Genomic DNA, 21,314 nt, shown 5'->3' on the forward strand with positions numbered 1-21,314 from the left:
CCATTTTGCAGGCATACTTTGTGCTTCCTCATGCACAACGTCTTGTTTTAAAATGCTTTTTTTGTCTTTTAGCTATTTTTATACGCCCTGTTGAAATTAGAATTCTGGCCAGCTGTGTACACACCACTCATTCAATCATGGTTAACATTTCTTTTCGAGATCCTACATTCTCCATCGAACCATTGGGCATCCTTTTCTGTAACCTGGACCTCCTGAACTGGGGGACAGTGTTTGCCAATAGCTCTGTTCTGGATAGTTTCAACCAAAGACGCATTCAAACTGACACTTTCTTTTCTGGCCACGAAACTTTTTTATGAGAATATCTTTAAATTGCTTGTGAAATAATAATTGTTTCCAATGCCTCCTTGTCAAGCTTAGGCATCGGTAACCAGCTCCTTTGGCTGTCAAACATCATTTTCATGGTGCTTACCCCTGGATATTGCAAAATTAATTCAAGAGAATAGTGATGGCTCCGTGTTCAATCAGGAACGCAACTTTTCATAACATTCCTGAATAGAAAACAGTCCACAATACAGTAATCAATGACTGAGGAACAGTATTATTGGTCTTGTATGCTTAGGAAAACACCATTTGCCACTAAAGATCCCAGAAAATCCCCAGGCAGAACCCTAAAATACTCCTGAAAATCAGTGCTCCCTTTGTGACAATTTTTTACTGACCAAACATTTGCACTACGTTTCTTACAAATATTTAGCTCGAGCTCCTGAACACCCTGGTTATGTTTATTTGATCCTTGACTGGTCCTATCTGCATGCAAAAAGGCCTACTGAACACAACCAATGTTTGGCATTAGGTTTTGTGTAAAATATTTATTGAACAGAGAAAAGAGGCTGCAAATCAGTCAGAACTTTTTTTTTATACTCCTTACCACATTTTCACCAATGTAACAGGCCCGAGGTGCTTTAAAATGAACTATTTGCCATTACGTGCCAAAATAATTATTAAGAGATAGCCTCCAAAGCCCTGCTGAAGTGATCTGTAAAGCCTACCATGTAATGACCAACATAAATCAATATTATGTCACCGTATTTCTCTATTAAGTTAGCAACATTTAAAAACACGTATCATATTTCATAAAATTCAGAGAGAACAAGTCTAATACAAAAAACAGCTTTTGCATATTCAAACAAGCTATATATTAAGACCTGATACTTACAATAAATTATATAAACAAAGATTCCATGCATGTCCACACAGATAATTAACCAAATCTTCATTGGCTCCCATTTTGCAGGCAGACTTTGTGCTTCCTCATGCACAACTTCTTGTTTTAAAATTAATATTTTGTCTTTTAGCAATTTGTATATGCTCTATTGAAATTATTATTCTGGCCAGCTATGTACACACCACTCATTCAATCATGGTTCACATTTCTTTTCGAGATTCTACATTCTCCATTGAACCATGGGGCATCCCTTTCTGTTACCTGGACCCCCTGGACTGGGGGACAGTGTTTGCCAATAGCTCTGTTCCGGATAGTTTTATGAGCTCCTGAACACCCTGGTTATGTTTATTTGATCCTTGACTGGTCCTATCTGCATTCAAAAAGGCCAACTGACCACAACCAATGTTTGGCATTAGGTTTTGTGTAAAATATCTATTGAACAGAGAAAACGGGCTGCAAATCAGTCAGAACTTTTTTTTTTATATTCCTTACCACATTTTCACCAATGTAACAGGCCCCAGGTGCTTTAAAATGAACTATTTGCCATTACATGCCAAAATAATTATTAAGAGGTAGCCTCCAAAGCCCTGCTGAAGTGATCTGTAAAGCCTACCATGTAATGACCAACATAAATCAATATTATGTCATCGTATTTCTCTATTAAGTTAGCAACATTTAAAAACACGTATCCTTTTTCAGAAAATTCAGAGAGAACAAGTCTAAAACAAAACACAGCTTTTGCATATTCAAACAAGTTATATATTAATACCTGATAATTACAATAAATTATATAAACAAAGATTCCATGCATGTCCACACAGATAATTAACCAAATCTTCATTGGCTCCCATTTTGCAGGCAGACTTTGTGCTTCCTCATGCACAACTTCTTGTTTTAAAATGCTTTTTTTGTCCTTTAGCTATTTTTATACGCCCTGTTGAAATTAGAATTCTGGCCAGCTGTGTACACACCACTCATTCAATCATGGTTCACATTTCTTTTCAAGATTCTACATTCTCCATCGAACCATTGGGCATCCCTTTCTGTAACCTGGACCTCCTGATCTGGGGGACAGTGTTTGCCAATAGCTCTGTTCTGGATAGTTTCAACCAAAGACGCATTCGAACTGACACTTTCTTTTCTGGCCAATAAACTTTTTTATGAGAATATCTTTAAATTGCTTGTGAAATAATAATTGTTTCAAATGCCTCCTTGTCAAGCTTAGGCATCGGCAACCAGCTCCTTTGGCTGTCAAACATCATTTTCATGGTGCTTACCCCTGGATATTGCAAAATTAATTCAAGAGAATAGTGATGGCTCCGTGTTCAATCAGGAACGTAACTTTTCATAACATTCCTGAATAGAAAACAGTCGACGATACAGTAATCAATGACTGAGGAACAGTATTACTGGTCTTGTATGCTTAGGAAAACACCATTTGCCACTAAAGATCCCAGAAAATCCCCAGGCAGAACCCTAAAATACACCTGAAAATCAGTGCTCCACTTGTGACCAATTTTTACTGACCAAACATTTGCACTACGTTTCTTAAAAATATTTAGCTCGAGCTCCTGAACACCCTGGTTATGTTTATTTGATCCTTGACTGGTCCTATCTGCATGCAAAAAGGCCAACTGACCACAACCAATGTTTGGCATTAGGTTTTGTGTAGAATATCTATTGAACAGAGAAAAGAGGCTACAAATCAGTCCGAACTTTTTTTTTATATTCCTTACCACATTTTCACCAATGTAAAAGGCCCCAGGTGCTTTAAAATGAACTATTTGCCATTACATGCCACAATAATTATTAAGAGGTAGCCTCCAAAGCCCTGCTGAAGTGATGTGTAAGGCCTACCATGTAATGACCAACATAAATCAATATTATGTCATCGTATTTCTCTATTAAGTTAGCAACATTTAAAAACACTTATCATATTACATAAAATTCAGAGAGAACAAGTCTAAAACAAAACACAGCTTTTGCATATTCAAACAAGCTATATATTAATACCTGATAATTACAATAAATTATATAAACAAAGATTCCATGCATGTCCACACAGATAATTAACCAAATCTTCATTGGCTCCCATTTTTCAAGCATACTTTGTGCTTCCTCATGCACAACTTCTTGTTTTAAAATGCTTTTTTGTCTTTTAGCTATTTTTATACGCCCTGTTGAAATTAGAATTCTGGCCAGCTGTATACACACCACTCATTCAATCATGGTTAACATTTCTTTTTAAGATTCTACATTCTCCATCGAACCATTGGGCATCCCTTTCTGTAACCTGGACCTCCTGAACTGGGGGACAGTGTTTGCCAATAGCTCTGTTCTGGATAGTTTCAACCAAAGACGCATTCGAACTGACACTTTCTTTTCTGGCCAATAAACTTTTTTATGAGAGTATCTTTAAATTGCTTGTGAAATAATAATTGTTTCCAATGCCTCCTTGTCAAGCTTAGGCATCGGCAACCAGCTCCTTTGGCTGTCAAACATCATTTTCATGGTGCTTACCCCTGGATATTGCAAAATTAATTCAAGAGAATAGTGATGGCTCCGTGTTCAATCAGGAACGCAACTTTTCATAACATTCCTGAATAGAAAACAGTCCACGATACAGTAATCAATGACTGAGGAAAAGTATTACTGGTCTTATATGCTTAGGAAAACACCATATGCCACTAAAGATCCCAGAAAATCCCCAGGCAGAACCCTAAAATACTCCTGAAAATCAGTGCTCCCTTTGTGACAAATTTTTACTGACCAAACATTTGCACTACGTTTCTTACAAATATTTAGCTCGAGCTCCTGAACACCCTGGTTATGTTTATTTCATCCTTGACTGGTCCTAGCTGCATGCAAAAAGGCCTACTGAACACAACCAATGTTTGGCATTAGGTTTTGTGTAAAATATTTATTGAACAGAGAAAAGAGGCTGCAAATCAGTCAGAACTTTTTTTTATACTCCTTACCACATTTTGCCCAATTTAACAGGCCCCAGGTGCTTTAAAATGAACTATTTGCCATTACGTGCCAAAATAATTATTAAGAGATAGCCTCCAAAGCCCTGCTGAAGTGATCTGTAAAGCCTACCATGTAATGACCAACATAAATCAATATTATGTCACCGTATTTCTCTATTAAGTTAGCAACATTTAAAAACACGTATCATATTTCATAAAATTCAGAGAGAACAAGTCTAAAACAAAAAACAGCTTTTGCATATTCAAACAAGCTATATATTAAGACCTGATACTTACAATAAATTATATAAACAAAGATTCCATGCATGTCCACACAGATAATTAACCAAATCTTCATTGGCTCCCATTTTGCAGGCAGACTTTGTGCTTCCTCATGCACAACTTCTTGTTTTAAAATTAATATTTTGTCTTTTAGCAATTTGTATATGCTCTATTGAAATTATAATTCTGGCCAGATATGTACACACCACTCATTCAATCATGGTTCACATTTCTTTTCGAGATTCTACATTCTCCATTGAACCATGGGGCATCCCTTTCTGTTACCTGGACCCCCTGGACTGGGGAACAGTGTTTGCCAATAGCTCTGTTCTGGATAGTTTCAACCAAAGACGCATTCGAACTGACACTTTCTTTTCTGGCCAATAAACTTTTTTATGAGAATATCTTTAAATTGCTTGTGAAATAATAATTTTTTCCAATGCCTCCTTGTCAAGCTTAGGCATCGCCAACCAGCTCCTTTGACTGTCAAACATCATTTTCATGGTGCTTACCCCTGGATATTGGAAAATCAATTCAAGAGAAGAGTGGACACTGTGTGTTCAATCAGGAACGCAACATTTCATAACATTCCTGAATATAAAACAGGACCCAATACAGTAATCAATAACTGAGGAACAGTATTACTGGTCTTGTATGCTTAGGAAAACACCATTTGCCACTAAAGATCCCAGAAAATCCCCAGGCAGAACCCTAAAATACACCTGCAAATCAGTGCTCCACTTGTGACCAGTTTTTACTGGACAAATATTTGCACTACGTTTCTTAAAAATATTTAGCTCGAGCTCCTGAACACCCTGGTTATGTTTATTTGATCCTTGACTGGTCCTATCTGCATGCAAAAAGGCCAACTGACCACAACCAATGTTTGGCATTAGGTTTAGTGTAAAATATCTATTGAACAGAGAAAAGAGGCTGCAAATCAGTCAGAACTTTTTTTTTATATTCCTTACCACATTTTCACCAATGTAAAAGGCCCCAGGAGCTTTAAAATGAACTATTTGCCATTTCATGCCAAAATAATTATTAAGAGGTAGCCTCCAAAGCCCTGCTGAAGTGATCTGTAAAGCATACCATGTAATGACCAACATAAATCAATATTATGTCATCGTATTTCTCCATTAAGTTAGCGACATTTAAAAACACGTATCATACTTCATAAAATTCAGAGAGAACAAGTCTAAAACAAAAAACAGCTTTTGCATATTCAAACAAGCTACATATTAAGACCTGATACTTACAATAAATTATATAATCAATGATTCCATGCATGTCCACACAGAAAATTAACCAAATCTTCGTTGGCTCCCATTTTGCAGGCATACTTTGTGCTTCCTCATTCACAACTTCTTGTTTTAAAATTCATTTTTTTGTCTTTTAGCAATTTGTATATGCTCTATTGAAATTATAATTGTGGCCAGCATTGTACACACCACTCATTCAATCATGGTTCACATTTCTTTTCGAGATTCTACATTCTCCATCGAACCATGGGGCATCCCTTTCTGTTACCTGGACCCCCTGAACTGGGGGACAGTGTTTGCCAATAGCTCTGTTCCGGATAGTTTCAACCAAAGACGCATTTGAACTGACACTTTCTTTTCTGGACAATAAACTTTTTTATGAGAATATCTTTAAATTGCTTGTGAAATAATATTTTTTCCAATGCCTTCTTGTCAAGCTTAGGCATCGCCAACCAGCTCCTTTGGCTGTCCAATATCATTTTCATGGTGCTTACCCCTGGCTATTGGAAAATTAATTCAAGAGAATAGTGGACACTGTGTGTTCAATCAGGAACGCAACATTTCATAACATTCCTGAATAGAAAACAGTCCACAATACAGTAATCAATGACTGAGGAACAGTATTACTGGTCTTGTATGCTTAGGAAAACACCATTTGCCACTAAAGATCCCAGAAAATCCCCAGGCAGAACCCTAAAATACACCTGAAAATCAGTGCTCCATTTGTGACCAATATTTACTGACCAAACATTTGCACTACGTTTCTTAAAAATATTTAGCTTGAGATCCTGAACCCCCTGGTTATATTTATTTAATCCTTGACTGGTCCTATCTGCATGCAAAAAGGCCAACTGACCACAACCAATGTTTGGCATTAGGTTTTGTGTAAAATAACTATTGAACAGAGAAAAGAGGCTGCAAATCCGTTAGAACTTTTTTTTATATTCCTTACCACATTTTCACCAATGTAAAAGGCCCCAGGTGCTTTCAAATGAACTATTTGCCATTACAGGCCAAAATAATTATTAAGAGATAGCCTCCAAAGCCCTGCTGAAGTGATCTGTAAAGCCTACCATGTAATGACCAACATAAATCAATATTATGTCATCGTATTTCTCTATTAAGTTAGCAACATTTAAAAACACATATCATTTTTCAGAAAATTCAGAGAGAACAAGTCTAAAACAAAACACAGCTTTTGCATATTCAAACAAGTTATATATTAATACCTGATAATTACAATAAATTATATAAACAAAGATTCCATGCATGTCCACACAGATAATTACCCAAATCTTCATTGGCTCCCATTGTTCAGGTATACTTTGTGCTTCCTCATGCACAACTTCTTGTTTTAAAATGCTTTTTTTGTCTTTTAGCTATTTTTATACGCCCTGTTGAAATTAGAATTCTGGCCAGCTGTATACACACCACTCATTCAATCATGGTTAACATTTCTTTTTAAGATTCTACATTCTCCATCGAACCATTGGGCATCCCTTTCTGTAACCTGGACCTCCTGAACTGGGGGACAGTGTTTGCCAATAGCTCTGTTCTGGATAGTTTCAACCAAAGACGCATTTGAACTGACACTTTCTTTTCTGGCCAATAAACCTTTTTATGAGAGTATCTTTAAATTGCTTGTGAAATAATAAATGTTTCCAATGCCTCCTTGTCAAGCTTAGGCATCGGCAACCAGCTCCTTTGGCTTTCAAACATCATTTTCATGGTGCTTACCCCTGGATATTGCAAAATTAATTCAAGAGAATAGTGATGGCTCCGTGTTCAATCAGGAATACATCTTTTCATAACATTCCTGAATAGAAAACAGTCCACGATACAGTAATCAATGACTGAGGAACAGTATTACTGGTCTTATATGCTTAGGAAAACACCATATGCCACTAAAGATCCCAGAAAATCCCCAGGCAGAACCCTAAAATACTCCTGAAAATCAGTGCTCCATTTGTGACAAATTTTTACTGACCAAACATTTGCACTACGTTTCTTACAAATATTTAGCTCGAGCTCCTGAACACCCTGGTTATGTTTATTTCATCCTTGACTGGTCCTAGCTGCATGCAAAAAAGGCCTACTGACCACAACCAATGTTTGGCATTATGTTTTGTGTAAAATATCTATTGAACAGAGAAAAGAGGCTGCAAATCAGTCAGAACTTTTTTTTTTATATTCCTTACCACATTTTCACCAATGTAACAGGACCCAGGTGCTTTAAAATGAACTATTTGCCATTACGTGCCAAAATAATTATTAAGAGATAGCCTCCAAAACCCTGCTGAAGTGATCTGTAAAGCCTACCATGTAATGACCAACATAAATCAATATTATGTCGTGTTTCTCAATTAAGTTAGCAACATTTAAAAACACGTATCATTTTTCATAAAATTCAGAGAGAACAAGTCTAAAACAAAAAACAGCTTTTGCATATTCAAACAAGCTATATATTAATACCTGATAATTACAATAAATTATATAAACAAAGATTCCATGCATGTCCACACAGATAATTAACCAAATCTTCATTGGCTCCCATTTTGCAGGCATACTTTGTGCTTGCTCATGCACTACTTCTTGTTTTAAAATTATTTTTTTGTCTTTTAGCTATTTTATACGCCCTATTGAAATTATAATTCTGGCCAGCTATGTACACACCACTCATTCAATCATGGTTCACATTTCTTTTCGAGATTCTACATTCTCCATTGAACCATGGGGCATCCCTTTCTGTTACCTGGACCCCCTGGACTGGGGGGACAGTGTTTGCCAATAGCTCTGTTCCGGATAGTTTCAACCAAAGACGCATTTGAACTGACACTTTATTTTCTGGACAATAAACTTTTTTATGAGAATATCTTTAAATTGCTTGTGAAATTATATTTTTTTCCAATGCCTTCTTGTCAAGCGTAGGCATCGGCAACCAGCTCCTTTGGCTGTCAAACATCATTTTCATGGTGCTTACCCCTGGATATTGCAAAATTAATTCAAGAGAATAGTGATCACTCTGTGTTCAATCAGGAACGCAACATTTCATAACATTCCTGAATAGAAAACAGTTCGCAATACAGTAATCAATAACTGAGGAACAGTATTACTGGTCTTGTATGCATAGGAAAACACCATTTGCCACTAAAGATCCGAGAAAATCCCCAGGCAGAACCCTAAAATACACCTGGAAATCAGTGCTCCATTTGTGACCAATTTTTACTGACCAAACATTTGCACTACGTTTCTTAAAAATATTTAGCTCGAGCTCCTGAACACCCTGGTTATGTTTATTTGATCCTTGACTGGTCCTATCTGCATTCAAAAAGGCCAACTGACCACAACCAATGTTTGGCATTAGGTTTTGTGTAAAATAAATATTGAACAGAGAAAACAGGCTGCAAATCAGTCATAACTTTTTTTTTTATATTCCTTACCACATTTTCACCAATGTAACAGGCCCCAGGTGCTTTAAAATGAACTATTTGCCATTACATGCCAAAATAATTATTAAGAGGTAGCCTCCAAAGCCCTGCTGAAGTGATCTGTAAAGCCTACCATGTAATGACCAACATAAATCAATATTATGTCGTGTTTCTCTATTAAGTTAGCAACATTTAAAAACACGTATCATTTTTCATAAAATTCAGAGAGAACAAGTCTAAAACAAAACACAGCTTTTGCATATTCAAACAAGCTATATATTAATACCTGATAATTACAATAAATTATATAAACAAAGATTCCATGCATGTCCACACAGATAATTAACCAAATCTTCATTGGCTCCCATTTTGCAGGCATACTTTGTGCTTGCTCATGCACTACTTCTTGTTTTAAAATTATTTTTTTGTCTTTTAGCTATTTTATACGCCCTATTGAAATTATAATTCTGGCCAGCTATGTACACACCACTCATTCAATCATGGTTCACATTTCTTTTCGAGATTCTACATTCTCCATTGAACCATGGGGCATCCCTTTCTGTTACCTGGACCCCCTGGACTGGGGGGACAGTGTTTGCCAATAGCTCTGTTCCGGATAGTTTCAACCAAAGACGCATTTGAACTGACACTTTATTTTCTGGACAATAAACTTTTTTATGAGAATATCTTTAAATTGCTTGTGAAATTATATTTTTTTCCAATGCCTTCTTGTCAAGCGTAGGCATCGGCAACCAGCTCCTTTGGCTGTCAAACATCATTTTCATGGTGCTTACCCCTGGATATTGCAAAATTAATTCAAGAGAATAGTGATCACTCTGTGTTCAATCAGGAACGCAACATTTCATAACATTCCTGAATAGAAAACAGTTCGCAATACAGTAATCAATAACTGAGGAACAGTATTACTGGTCTTGTATGCATAGGAAAACACCATTTGCCACTAAAGATCCGAGAAAATCCCCAGGCAGAACCCTAAAATACACCTGGAAATCAGTGCTCCATTTGTGACCAATTTTTACTGACCAAACATTTGCACTACGTTTCTTAAAAATATTTAGCTCGAGCTCCTGAACACCCTGGTTATGTTTATTTGATCCTTGACTGGTCCTATCTGCATGCAAAAAGGCCAACTGACCACAACCAATGTTTGGCATTAGGTTTTGTGTAAAATAAATATTGAACAGAGAAAACAGGCTGCAAATCAGTCAGAACTTTTTTTTTTATATTCCTTACCACATTTTCACCAATGTAACAGGCCCCAGGTGCTTTAAAATGAACTATTTGCCATTACATGCCAAAATAATTATTAAGAGGTAGCCTCCAAAGCCCTGCTGAAGTGATCTGTAAAGCCTACCATGTAATGACCAACATAAATCAATATTATGTCATTGTGTTTCTCCATTAAGCTAGCAACATTTAAAAACACATATCATTTTTCAGAAAATTCAGAGAGAACAAGTCTAAAACAAAACACAGCTTTTGCATATTCAAACAAGCTATATATTAATACCTGATAATTACAATAAATTATATAAACAAAGATTCCATGCATGTCCACACAGATAATTACCCAAATCTTCATTGGCTCCCATTGTTCAGGTATACTTTGTGCTTCCTCATGCACAACTTCTTGTTTTAAAATGCTTTTTTTGTCTTTTAGCTATTTTTATACGCCCTATTGAAATTATAATTCTGGCCAGCTGTGTACACACCACTCATTCAATCATGGTTAACATTTCTTTTCGAGATTCTACATTCTCCATCGAACCATTGGGCATCCCTTTCTGTAACCTGGACCTCCTGAACTGGGGGACAGTGTTTGCCAATAGCTCTGTTCTAGATAGTTTCAACCAAAGACGCATTCGAACTGACACTTTCTTTTCTGGCCAATAAACTTTTTTATGAGAATATCTTTAAATTGCTTGGAAAAAATAATTGTTTCCAATGCCTCCTTGTCAAGCTTAGGCATCAGCAACCAGCTCCTTTGGCTGTCAAACATCATTTTCATGGTGCTTACCCCTGGATATTGCAAAATTAATTCAAGAGAATAGTGATGGCTCTGTGTTCAATCAGGAACGCAACTTTTCATAACATTCCTGAATAGAAAACAGTCCACGATACAGTAATCAATAACTGAGGAACAGTATTACTGGTCTTATATGCTTCGGAAAACACCATATGCCACTAAAGATCCCAGAAAATCCCCAGGCAGAACCCTAAAATACTCCTGAAAATCAGTGCTCCCTTTGTGACAAATTTTTACTGACCAAACATTTGCACTATGTTTCTTACAAATATTTAGCTCGAGCTCCTGAACACCCTGGTTATGTTTATTTCATCCTTGACTGGTCCTAGCTGCATGCAAAAAGGCCTACTGAACACAACCAATGTTTGGCATTAGGTTTTGTGTCAAATATTTATTGAACAGAGAAAAGAGGCTGCAAATCAGTCAGAACTTTTTTTCTATACTCCTTACCACATTTTCACCAATGTAACAGGCCCCAGGTGCTTTAAAATTAACTATTTGCCATTACGTGCCAAAATAATTATTAAGAGATAGCCTCCAAAGCCCTGCTGAAGTGATGTGTAAAGCCTACCATGTAATGACCAACATAAATCAATATTATGTCATTGTGTTTCTCCATTAAGTTAGCAACATTTAAAAACACATATCATTTTTCAGAAAATTCAGAGAGAACAAGTCTAAAACAAAACACAGCTTTTGCATATTCAAACAAGCTATATATTAATACCTGATAATTAAAATAAATTATATAAACAAAGATTCCATGCATATCCACACAGATAATTAACCAAATCTTCATTGGCTCACATTTTGCAGGCATACTTTGTGCTTCCTCATGCACAACTTCTTGTTTTAAAATGCTTTTTTTGTCCTTTAGCTATTTTTATACGCCCTGTTGAAATTAGAATTCTGGCCAGCTGTGTACACACCACTCATACAATCATGGTTCACATTTCTTTTCAAGATTCTACATTCTCCATCGAACCATTGGGCATCCCTTTCTGTAACCTGGACCTCCTGATCTGGGGGACAGTGTTCCTGATCTGGGGGACAGTGTTTGCCAATAGCTCTGTTCTGGATAGTTTCAACCAAAGACGCATTCGAACTGACACTTTCTTTTCTGGCCAATAAACTTTTTTATGAGAATATCTTTAAATTGCTTGTGAAATAATAATTGTTTCAAATGCCTCCTTGTCAAGCTTAGGCATCGGCAACCAGCTCCTTTGGCTGTCAAACATCATTTTCATGGTGCTTACCCCTGGCTATTGGAAAATTAATTCAAGAGAATAGTGATCGCACCGTGTTCAATCAGGAACGCAACTTTTCATAACATTCCTGAATAGAAAACAGTCCACAATACAGTAATCAATGACTGAGGAACAGTATTACTGGTCTTGTATGCTTAGGAAAACACCATTTGCCACTAAAGATCCCAGAAAATCCCCATGCAGAACCCTAAAATACACCTGAAAAATCAGTGCTCCATTTGTGACAAATTTTTACTGACCAAACATTTGCACTACGTTTCTTACAAATATTTAGCTCGAGCTCCTGAACACCCTGGTTATGTTTATTTGATCCTTGACTGGTCCTATCTGCATGCAAAAAGGCCAACTGACCACAACCAATGTTTGGCATTAGGTTTTGTGTAAAATATCTATTGAACAGAGAAAAGAGGCTGCAAATCAGTCAGAACTTTTTTTTTTATATTCCTTACCACATTTTCCCCAATGTAACAGGCCCCAGGTGCTTTAAAATGAACTATTTGCCATTACATGCCAAAATAATTATTAAGAGATAGCCTCCAAAGCCCTGCTGAAGTGATCTGTAAAGCCTACCATGTAATGACCAACATAAATCAATGTTATGTCATCGTATTTCTCCATTAAGTTAGCGACATTTAAAAACACGTATCATACTTCATAAAATTCAGAGAGAACAAGTCTAAAACAAAAAACATCTTTTGCATATTCAAACAAGCTATATATTAAGACCTGATACTTACAATAAATTATATAATCAAAGATTCCATGCATGTCCACACAGAAAATGAACCAAATCTTCATTGGCTCCCATTTTGCAGGCATACTTTGTGCTTCCTCATTCTTGTTTTAAAATGATTTTTTTTGTCTTTTAGCAATTTGTATATGCTCTATTGAAATTATAATTCTGGCCAGCATTGTACACGTCACTCATTCAATCATGATTCACATTTCTTTTTGAGATTCTACATTCTCCATCGAACCATGGGGCATCCCTTTCTGTTACCTGGACCCCCGGAACTGGGGGACAGTGTTTGCCAATAGCTCTGTTCCGGATAGTTTCAACGAAAGACGCATTTGAACTGACACTTTCTTTTCTGGACAATAAACTTTTTTATGAGAATATCTTTAAATTGCTTGTGAAATAATATTTTTTTCCAATGCCTTCTTGTCAAGCTTAGGCATCGCCAAACAGCTCCTTTGGCTGTCCAATATCATTTTCATGGTGCTTACCCCTGGCTATTGGAAAATTAATTCAAGAGAATAGTGAACCCTCTGTGTTCAATCAGGAACGCAACATTTCATAACATTCCTGAATAGAAAACAGTCCACAATACAGTAATCAATGACTGAGGAACAGTATTACTGGTCTTGTATGCTTAGGAAAACACCATTTGCCACTAAAGATCCCAGAAAATCCCCAGGCAGAACCCTAAAATACACCTGAAAATCAGTGCTCCATTTGTGACCAATATTTACTGAGCAAACATTTGCACTACGTTTCTTAAAAATATTTAGCTCGAGATCCTGAACCCCCTGGTTATATTTATTTAATCCTTGACTGGTCCTATCTGCATGCAAAAAGGCCAACTGACCACAACCAGTGTTTGGCATTAGGTTTTGTGTAAAATAACTATTGAACAGAGAAAAGAGGCTGCAAATCCATTAGAACTTTTTTTTATATATTCCTTACCACATTTTCACCAATGTAAAAGGCCCCAGGTGCTTTAAAATGAACTATTTGCCATTACATGCCAAAATAATTATTAAGAGGTAGCCTCCAAAGCCCTGCTGAAGTGATCTGTAAGGCCTACCATGTAATGACCAACATAAATCAATATTGTCATCGTATTTCTCCATTAAGTTAGCAACATTTAAAAACACGTATCATTTTTCAGAAAATTCAGAGAGAACAAGTCTAAAACAAAACACAGCTTTTGCATATTCAAACAAGCTATATATTAATACCTGATAATTACAATAAATTATATAAACAAAGATTCCATGCATGTCCACACAGATAATTAACCAAATCTTCTTTGGCTCCCATTTTGCAGGCAGACTTTGTGCTTCCTCATGCACAACTTCTTGTTTTAAAATTAATATTTTGTCTTTTAGCAATTTGTATATGCTCTATTGAAATTATAATTCTGGCCAGCTATGTACACACCACTCATTCAATCATGGTTCACATTTCTTTTCGAGATTCTACATTCTCCATTGAACCATGGGGCATCCCTTTCTGTTACCTGGACCCCCTGGACTGGGGGACAGTGTTTGCCAATAGCTCTGTTCCGGATAGTTTTATGAGCTCCTGAACACCCTGGTTATGTTTATTTGATCCTTGACTGGTCCTATCTGCATTCAAAAAGGCCAACTGACCACAACCAATGTTTGGCATTAGGTTTTGTGTAAAATATCTATTGAACAGAGAAAACAGGCTGCAAATCAGTCAGAACTTTTTTTTTATATTCCTTACCACATTTTCACCAATGTAACAGGCCCCAGGTGCTTTAAAATGAACTATTTGCCATTACATGCCAAAATAATTATTAAGAGATAGCCTCCAAAGCCCTGCTGAAGTGATCTGTAAAGCCTACCATGTAATGACCAACATAAATCAATATTATGTCATTGTGTTTCTCCATTAAGTTAGCAACATTTAAAAACACGTATCATTTTTCAGAAAATTCAGAGAGAACAAGTCTAAAACAAAACACAGCTTTTGCATATTCAAACAAGCTATATATTAATACCTGATAATTACAATAAATTATATAAACAAAGATTCCATGCATGTCCACACAGATAATTAACCAAATCTTCATTGGCTCCCATTTTGCAGGCATACTTTGTGCTTCCTCATGCACAACTTCTTGTTTTAAAATGCTTTTTTTGTCCTTTAGCTATTTTTATACGCCCTGTTGAAATTAGAATTCTGGCCAGCTGTGTACACACCACTCATTCAATCATGGTTCACATTTCTTTTCAAGATTCTACATTCTCCATCGAACCATTGGGCATCCCTTTCTGTAACCTGGACCTCCTGATCTGGGGGACAGTGTTTGCCAATAGCTCTGTTCTGGATAGTTTCAACCAAAGACGCATTCGAACTGACACTTTCTTTTCTGGCCAATAAACTTTTTTATGAGAATATCTTTAAATTGCTTGTGAAATAATAATTGTTTCAAATGCCTCCTTGTCAAGCTTAGGCATCGGCAACCAGCTCCTTTGGCTGTCAAACATCATTTTCATGGTGCTTACCCCTGGCTATTGGAAAATTAATTCAAGAGAATAGTGATCGCTCCGTGTTCAATCAGGAACGCAACTTTTCATAACATTCCTGAATAGAAAACAGTCCACAATACAGTAATCAATGACTGAGGAACAGTATTACTGGTCTTGTATGCTTAGGAAAACACCATATGCCACTAAAGATCCCAGAAAATCCCCAGGCAGAACCCTAAAATACTCCTGAAAATCAGTGCTCCATTTGTGACCAATATTTACTGAGCAAACATTTGCACTACGTTTCTTACAAATATTTACCTCGAGATCCTGAACCCCCTGGTTATATTTATTCCATCCTTGACTGGTCCTAGCTGCATGCAAAAAAGGCCTACTGACCACAACCAATGTTTGGCATTATGTTTTGTGTAAAATATCTATTGAACAGAGAAAAGAGGCTGCAAATCAGTCAGAACTTTTTTTTTATATTCCTTACCACATTTTCACCAATGTAACAGGCCCCAGGTGCTTTAAAATGAACTATTTGCCATTACGTGCCAAAATAATTATTAAGAGATAGCCTCCAAAGCCCTGCTGAAGTGATCTGTAAAGCCTACCATGTAATGACCAACATAAATCAATATTATGTCATTGTGTTTCTCAATTAAGTTAGCAACATTTAAAAACGCGTATCATTTTTCAGAAAATTCAGAGAGAACAAGTCTAAAGCAAAAAACAGCTTTTGCATATTCAAACAAGCTATATATTAAGACCTGATAATTACAATAAATTATATAATCCAAGATTCCATGCATGTCCACACAGAAAATTAACCAAATCTTCATTGGCTCCCATTTTGCAGGCATACTTTCTGCTTGCTCATGCACTACTTCTTGTTTTAAACTTCTTCTTTTGTCTTTTAGCTATTTTATACGCCCTGTTGAAATTATAATTCTGGCCAGCTGTGTACACACCACTCATCCAATCATGGTTCACATTTCTTTTTGAGATTCTACATTCTCCATCGAACCATTGGGCATCCCTTTCTGTAACCTGGACCTCCTGAACTGGGGGACAGTGTTTGCCAATAGCTCTGTTCTGGATTGTTTCAACCAAAGACGCATTCGAACTGACACTTTCTTTTCTGGCCAATAAACTTTTTTATGAGAATATTTTTAAATTGCTTGGAAAAAATAATTGTTTCCAATGCCTCCTTGTCAAGCTTAGGCATCGGCAACCAGCTCCTTTGGCTGTCAAACATCATTTTCATGGTGCTTACCCCTGGATATTGGAAAATTAATTCAAGAGAATAGTGATCACTCTGTGTTCAATCAGGAAAGCAACATTTCATAACATTCCTGAATAGAAAACAGTTCGCAATACAGTAATCAATAACTGAGGAACAGTATTACTGGTCTTGTATGCTTAGGAAAACACCATTTGCCACTAAAGATCCCAGAAAATCCCCAGGCAGAACCCTAAAATACACCTGAAAATCAGTGCTCCATTTGTGACCAATTTTTACTGACCAAACATTTGCACTACGTTTCTTAAAAATAGTTAGCTCGAGCTCCTGAACACCCTGGTTATGTTTATTTGATCCTTGACTGGTCCTATCTGCATGCAAAAAGGCCAACTGACCACAACCAATGTTTGGCATTAAGTTTTGTGTAAAATATCTATTGAACAGAGTAAAGAGGCTGCAAATCAGTCAGAACTTTTTTTTTTATATTCCTTACCACATTTTCACCAATGTAAAAGGCCCCAGGTGCTTTAAAATGAACTATTTGCCATTACATGCCAAAATAATTATTAAGAGGTAGCCTCCAAAGCCCTGTTGAAGTGATCTGTAAAGCCTACCATGTAATGACCAACATAAATCAATATTATATCACCGTATTTCTCTATTAAGTTAGCAACATTTAAAAACACGTATCATATTTCATAAAATTCAGAGAGAACAAGTCTAATACAAAAAACAGCTTTTGCATATTCAAACAAGCTATATATTAAGACCTGATACTTACAATAAATTATATAAACAAAGATTCCATGCATGTCCACACAGATAATTAACCAAATCTTCATTGGCTCCCATTTTGCAGGCAGACTTTGTGCTTCCTCATGCACAACTTCTTGTTTTAAAATTAATATTTTGTCTTTTAGCAATTTGTATATGCTCTATTGAAATTATAATTCTGGCCAGCTATGTACACACCACTCATTCAATCATGGTTCACATTTCTTTTCGAGATTCTACATTCTCCATTGAACCATGGGGCATCCCTTTCTGTTACCTGGACCCCCTGGACTGGGGGACAGTGTTTGCCAATAGCTCTGTTCCGGATAGTTTTATGAGCTCCTGAACACCCTGGTTATGTTTATTTGATCCTTGACTGGTCCTATCTGCATTCAAAAAGGCCAACTGACCACAACCAATGTTTGACATTAGGTTTTGTGTAAAATATCTATTGAACAGAGAAAACAGGCTGCAAATCAGTCAGAACTTTTTTTTTATATTCCTTACCACATTTTCACCAATGTAACAGGCCCCAGGTGCTTTAAAATGAACTATTTGCCATTACATGCCAAAATAATTATTAAGAGGTAGCCTCCAAAGCCCTGCTGAAGTGATCTGTAAAGCCTACCATGTAATGACCAACATAAATCAATATTATGTCATCGTATTTCTCTATTAAGTTAGCAACATTTAAAAACACGTATCATATTTCATAAAATTCAGAGAGAACAAGTCTAAAACAAAAAACAGCTTTTGCATTTTCAAACAAGCTATATATTAATACCTGATAATTACAATAAATTATATAAACAAAGATTCCATGCATGTCCACACAGATAATTAACCAAATCTTCATTGGCTCCCATTTTGCAGGCATACTTTGTGCTTCCTCATGCACAACTTCTTGTTTTAAAATGCTTTTTTTGTCTTTTAGCTATTTTTATACGCCCTGTTGAAATTAGAATTCTGGCCAGCTGTATACACACCACTCATTCAATCATGGTTAACATTTCTTTTTAAGATTCTACATTCTCCATCGAACCATTGGGCATCCCTTTCTGTAACCTGGACCTCCTGAACTGGGGGACAGTGTTTGCCAATAGCTCTGTTCTGGATAGTTTCAACCAAAGACGCATTCGAACTGACACTTTCTTTTCTGGCCAATAAACTTTTTTATGAGAGTATCTTTAAATTGCTTGTGAAATAATAATTGTTTCCAATGCCTCCTTGTCAAGCTTAGGCATCGGTAACCAGCTCCTTTGGCTGTCAAACATCATTTTCATGGTGCTTACCCCTGGATATTGCAAAATTAATTCAAGAGAATAGTGATGGCTCCGTGTTCAATCAGGAACGCAACTTTTCATAACATTCCTGAATAGAAAACAGTCCACAATACAGTAATCAATGACTGAGGAACAGTATTATTGGTCTTGTATGCTTAGGAAAACACCATTTGCCACTAAAGATCCCAGAAAATCCCCAGGCAGAACCCTAAAATACTCCTGAAAATCAGTGCTCCCTTTGTGACAATTTTTTACTGACCAAACATTTGCACTACGTTTCTTACAAATATTTAGCTCGAGCTCCTGAACACCCTGGTTATGTTTATTTGATCCTTGACTGGTCCTATCTGCATGCAAAAAGGCCTACTGAACACAACCAATGTTTGGCATTAGGTTTTGTGTAAAATATTTAATGAACAGAGAAAAGAGGCTGCAAATCAGTCAGAACTTTTTTTTTATACTCCTTACCACATTTTCACCAATGTAACAGGCCCGAGGTGCTTTAAAATGAACTATTTGCCATTACGTGCCAAAATAATTATTAAGAGATAGCCTCCAAAGCCCTGCTGAAGTGATCTGTAAAGCCTACCATGTAATGACCAACATAAATCAATATTATGTCACCGTATTTCTCTATTAAGTTAGCAACATTTAAAAACACGTATCATATTTCATAAAATTCAGAGAGAACAAGTCTAATACAAAAAACAGCTTTTGCATATTCAAACAAGCTATATATTAAGACCTGATACTTACAATAAATTATATAAACAAAGATTCCATGCATGTCCACACAGATAATTAACCAAATCTTCATTGGCTCCCATTTTGCAGGCAGTCTTTGTGCTTCCTCATGCACAACTTCTTGTTTTAAAATTAATATTTTGTCTTTTAGCAATTTGTATATGCTCTATTGAAATTATAATTCTGGCCAGCTATGTACACACCACTCATTCAATCATGGTTCACATTTCTTTTCGAGATTCTACATTCTCCATTGAACCATGGGGCATCCCTTTCTGTTACCTGGACCCCCTGGACTGGGGGACAGTGTTTGCCAATAGCTCTGTTCCGGATAGTTTTATGAGCTCCTGAACACCCTGGTTATGTTTATTTGATCCTTGACTGGTCCTATCTGCATTCAAAAAGGCCAAATGACCACCGCCAATGTTTGGCATTAGGTTTTGTGTAAAATATCTATTGAACAGAGAAAACGGGCTGCAAATCAGTCAGAACTTTTTTTTTTATATTCCTTACCACATTTTCACCAATGTAACAGGCCCCAGGTGCTTTAAAATGAACTATTTGCCATTACATGCCAAAATAATTATTAAGAGGTAGCCTCCAAAGCCCTGCTGAAGTGATCTGTAAAGCCTACCATGTAATGACCAACATAAATCAATATTATGTCATCGTATTTCTCTATTAAGTTAGCAACATTTAAAAACACGTATCATTTTTCAGAAAATTCAGAGAGAACAAGTCTAAAACAAAACACAGCTTTTGCATATTCAAACAAGCTATATATTAATACCTGATAATTACAATAAATTATATAAACAAAGATTCCATGCATGTCCACACAGATAATTAACCAAATCTTCATTGGCTCCCATTTTGCAGGCATACTTTGTGCTTCCTCATGCACAACTTCTTGTTTTAAAATGCTTTTTTTGTCCTTTAGCTATTTTTATACGCCCTGTTGAAATTAGAATTCTGGCCAGCTGTGTACACACCACTCATTCAATCATGGTTCACATTTCTTTTCAAGATTCTACATTCTCCATCGAACCATTGGGCATCCCTTTCTGTAACCTGGACCTCCTGATCTGGGGGACAGTGTTTGCCAATAGCTCTGTTCTGGATAGTTTCAACCAAAGACGCATTCGAACTGACACTTTCTTTTCTGGCCAATAAACTTTTTTATGAGAATATCTTTAAATTGCTTGTGAAATAATAATTGTTTCAAATGCCTCCTTGTCAAGCTTAGGCATCGGCAACCAGCTCCTTTGGCTGTCAAACATCATTTTCATGGTGCTTACCCCTGGCTATTGGAAAATTAATTCAAGAGAATAGTGATCGCTCCGTGTTCAATCAGGAACGCAACTTTTCATAACATTCCTGAATAGAAAACAGTCCACAATACAGTAATCAATGACTGAGGAACAGTATTACTGGTCTTGTATGCTTAGGAAAACACCATATGCCACTAAAGATCCCAGAAAATCCCCAGGCAGAACCCTAAAATACTCCTGAAAATCAGTGCTCCATTTGTGACCAATATTTACTGAGCAAACATTTGCACTACGTTTCTTACAAATATTTACCTCGAGATCCTGAACCCCCT

Source organism: Ambystoma mexicanum, chromosome 2q (assembly GCF_040938575.1).
Source record: "Ambystoma mexicanum isolate Mex_15411 chromosome 2q, UKY_AmexF1_1, whole genome shotgun sequence".
NCBI lineage: Eukaryota > Metazoa > Chordata > Amphibia > Caudata > Ambystomatidae > Ambystoma > Ambystoma mexicanum.